Source organism: Eumetopias jubatus, unplaced genomic scaffold (genome assembly GCF_037043125.1).
Source record: "Eumetopias jubatus isolate StellerSeaLion01/CBP00866 unplaced genomic scaffold, mEumJub1_p1.0 scaffold_4, whole genome shotgun sequence".
In the NCBI taxonomy this organism is placed as follows: Eukaryota; Metazoa; Chordata; class Mammalia; order Carnivora; family Otariidae; genus Eumetopias; species Eumetopias jubatus.
This window is the reverse complement of record NW_028274810.1, coordinates 170,080,202-170,084,838: the sequence shown is the minus strand read 5'-3', so window position 1 is coordinate 170,084,838 and position 4,637 is coordinate 170,080,202. Positions and strand designations below refer to the sequence as shown.

Here is a 4,637-nt window from a genome sequence, read left to right as displayed (position 1 = left end):
ACCTTTGTAGAACTGCCCTGCAGAGTGAGACTGCTTGCCCCTGCTCTTTCCCTCGCTCTTTCCAGGGCTTCCTCCCCCACCCCTTTTTTTTCTTCACACACCTTGACTTTTACCACAATAAATCTCTTACATGTCCAATCCTGTCTGCTTTTACGAGGACTCAGATTCATGCAGCTATTGTCTTCATCTGGGATTAGATTATCTTGACTTTTTTAGCACTGTGTCAATGATCATCAAATCAATTTCTCTCAAATCCAGGGGTAGAAAGCCCAGTACTGGTGTAACCAAGGAGTCACCTAGTCTTTTGCTCCAACATCCTAATTCTGGCTTTCATTCTCAAGGTCACCTCATGGTACAAAATGGCTGCTAGAGCTCCAGTCAACCTGCCTGCTCCAGGCAGCAGGAAAAAGTAATGGAAGAAGGACCAATGTGGTATTCCTTCCAATGTTCTAGCTCCCTCTAAGACCCTTCTTAGAAGTTCCACACAAATTTCCTCTTTGTTTGTCTCAAGCATAATCACATAAATCACATAAACCTAGCAGCAAAGAAGGCTACAAAAGCTAAAATGCTACAAATATTGACATCCAGATTAACATTGGATGTTCTATTGCTAAAGACAAATGAAAGACTGGATATTTGTGGCAACTCTTGGTCTCCTCTGCCCTGCTTTTCTCTCCACTTTATGTAGACGTTGAAAAACATGATGTCTGGATTTCCAAGTGAAATCTGAGAGGAGTCCGACCATGAGCCTTATCCATCTTTGTCCAGTGTAGTAAGAGCATGACCTTATGCTCCCTTTCTTCTTGAGTTCTTCAAGGGCCTAGACTCAGGATTTTAGGACATAAATAAAAGTCTTTTAATCATCATGACCAGACAAAAGGATACATTCTACATGTGTTCAAAAATGTAGTGTAATGGCTAAAAACAAATGGACTTGAATATCAGGAAGAATTAAAACCAAATCCCAGTTGTTTTGCTCACTAAGGGTGTCAACTAATAGATAATTAAGGCTATCTGCTAGTAAATGCTCAATAAATGTTAGTTAGCTGTTGGTTTGATACTTTTGCATCAAGTAAGGACTGAATGTTTTAATAATGGGGTGGGGCATAAAAAACTACCCTAAAATCTCTTTGGTTTTTAACTGAACTCATCCTAACCTGAATACCCTAAGACTCCAAACTTGTTTTTAAAAAAAATTTTTTAAGTTACAGATACCTTTCCTGACACCTCTATTTTAAATATTTCCAGTTTTTTTTCTATCTTTGTTCTAGAAATGTTCTACCATTCTGTGTTTATGTGTGTGTGTTTCTATGAGCCTTTTTTCTATCTTTTGTCTTTTCCTTTAGCACTTTCCCTGATTTCTAGGATGTTCACCAGGTCCCCTTTCAAAGCTCCATTAACACTGCCTGCATTCTGGGGTTCCAACTGGCACCTCACACCTGGTGCCCTAATGTGGTAGCACAGACTCACGCAGCCTCCAGGCCTTCCTGCAATCTACAGATTTAGAATATATCAGCAAATGGTATTTAGTAAGCATCTATTCCCTGCATATTTTTAATCATTTCAATACTCTGAGACCAGAATACATATTTTCAGCCAATTAATTCAGAGGATGTAAACACATAACAGTGCTTAGCTAATTTGAACTTAATACTAGATCGATTAATGAAGAGAACTGAAAATCTCTGCATCTAAGCAGGAAAAGCTTCTTGCAAAATCACATAAGATAATCTTAATAATCTCTAGGCTTGTAGATGGAATGTTTACTACATCATATACTCTGATGCCATAGGATCACTCAAAATACTATATTCGTTTGCATATCTATGGCTAAACCATTTTTCAAATTTCTTGTCTGTAAATACACACTTAATCTTTCTCTACTGCTATACCCTGCTGACAATCACTTGCCCGCACCTGACTTTATCTATTTAAAAGATTTTTTTTTAGTCTTTTTCCCTCATAAGGAAATTATATCAGAAATAAATAATACATTATTATCACTTTTGCCCACCTACGAAGTTGAAATAATTTCTCACTCAGAGCTAGCTCTCTAGGATCCTATACTTATCTTTGTGGCCTATGACAAATTGCTTGACTCAGTCACCTCATTTGTCAAGAAGAGTTCATAATGTCTACCTACTAGGATTGTTGTAAAGATCAGAGACAATGAATTTGAAACACTAAGCCCAGGGCCTCCTATTTAAGGGGTACTCAACAAAAGGGGGCAACAGTGGTAATGATGACAATTGATAATGGTAATGATGACTGTAAGAAGATTGTGGAAATGAAGAAGATGAAGGGAAGGGGAAAGAACGTATTATTTTCCTATTACTATTGTAACAAATTGCCACAAAGTTGGTGGCCAGAAGTTTGTGGGCTTGGTTGGTTCCTTTGCTTCATGTCTCACAGGCTGAAAGATGTTAGCAGGGCTGTGTTCTTTCTGGAGGCTTGCAGAAGAACGTATTTCCTTGCCTTTAAAAACTTCTAGAGACCACCTGCATACCTTAGCTCATGGCTTTCTCCCTTCATCTTCAAAGCCAGCAATGGTACCCTTCTGGGGCTTCAAATGTCTCCTTTCTCTTCTAACTCATCTCTGCCCTCCTCTTATACTTTTAAAGGCCCATGTAATAACATTGGGTCTACCCAATGAGCTCTGTATCTTAAGGTCTATAACCTTAATTCCATTTGCAAAGATCCTTTGGCCTTGTAAGGTAAAAATTGCAGATTCTAAGGATTAGAGTATGGACATCTTCGGGTGGTATTGTTCTGCCTACGTAGGGGGAAAGTAAAATGTTGACCCTAATAGGAATAATTAATAAATTCAGACACTAGCTTTTGAAGAATATAGCCTTTCTTGATGTTTAAAGGGGAATAAAAGTTTACCTGATATAGTCAACTTGGTATAGTGGAAAGAGCACTGAACTTGGTTCCATCTCTACAATCCTGTGTCAGTCATTAAACAGTTTTAGATTTCTGGTTACTCATTTATCAAACAAGAAAGTCAGTTTAATGATATAAACATTGTTTCCAGTTATAAAATTCTATCATTCAGTGTGAATACATTTAACAGCCAAGCAAGGGTCCCTTGAATCTTGCCATGAAACACATGACACTGTCTCATCAAAACTAAAGAGGGATGTAAGATTGCACCTTGTGGCCCATGGCTCATGTGGAGAATTATCGTAAGGATGAAGCCCAGGTTTATTTTTTAAGGGATTAGAGTCCCATTGGAAGACAAGCATGTGTTGTCAGTTTCTTAGCTTCTAACTCCCCTGCTGCAACCCATCCTCCTTTTGAAAGAGCAGGAAAGCCATGGTACATAGTTAAACCTGAGCAGACAAAAGCCATTATATGCACAAATCTACTACTTCTAGGTACAGGAATGCATTAACATCTGTAAAAATATAAATGCAATTCCTCTTAGGCAATTCCTGAGCATAAAAGTGTCCTTTGTCATGTCTCTCAGGTGAGGCTGAGAAGCTGGCATGTACCACGCTCTGTCTTCTTGGCCTCCCGCCACTATGGAGTACCTCACCTGGGGCCCCGACGGAGGTCTTCTCACCTCCAGCCAAGTGGCCACTAACAGCGTTGTCCGAAGGACGATCATGACAAGATGCTTAAGAGGAGAGAAGAAATCTTATTCCTCTGTGTTGGAGAGGCTGGAGACACAGTACACTTTGCAGAATATATTCAGCAAAATGAGCCACTTTATAAGATGCACAATCATTATGAATGGACTCCCATAGCAGCAGCTAATTTCACATGCCAAAACGTGACTGACTGTCTTCAGAGTCGGACCCCATACCATGTCCACCTCCTCCTGGCCGGCTATGATGGGCATGAGGTTCCAGCACTCTCCTACATGGACTACCTGGCAGTATTGGCCAAGGCTCCTTTTGCAGCCTGCCCATGGCTATGGGGCCTTCCTGATTCTCAGTATTCTGGACCAATACTACACACCAACCATCTCTTGTGAGAGGGCAGTGGAACTTCTTGAGAAATATCTAGAGGAGCTCCAGAAATGTTTCATCCTGAATCTACCAAACTTCCGTGTTCCAATCATTGACCAAAATGGCATCTAGGACCAGGACATTTCCTTCCCTAATAGGGCTCCTAACCTCATGCCCTCCCTCCCACTTGCCAGGGAACTTTTTTTGATGGGCTCCTTTATCTTTTTCTATTCCTTTGACTTCCATCCTTCATAGATGATTAATTCACAACAAAGCTGAATCTGGATAAACTGGGGGGGAGAAAGTGTCCCACGTGGGGGATGGGTTTTTAGATTTTATCCCATTCAGTAATTTGCCATTTTTCTTTTAGCAGCCTTTCCAAAATTAATGTTTTCTATAGATAGATTTTTTTTTTGGATAGGGGTTTGCAACAACAAAAGCTGTACAAAGATGTTGGTTTATATTAATAAACCAGTGCAACTATTATTTTTCAATCAGCTGGGTTATTCTGAGCAGTATTTTTTTAAACTAAGAGTATTTATCATCAACTAACTCAGAATGACTTCTTCCTATTTATGTGCCCCCTTTGTTATCATGAGAAAATAACCCATCTTGAAAAATTGCGAGGTAATAGGAAATAGACTCATTCACCATCTTAATTAGACCTTTATTCAAGAGTTCACC

General features: G+C 39.5%; 1 pseudogene; it reads left to right on the top strand.

Moving 5' to 3' along the window:
* The first annotated feature begins 3,524 nt into the window (after positions 1-3,524).
* Positions 3,525-4,208, top strand: LOC114213813 (proteasome subunit beta type-2 pseudogene; annotated as a pseudogene).
* The last annotated feature ends 429 nt before the right edge of the window (positions 4,209-4,637 follow it).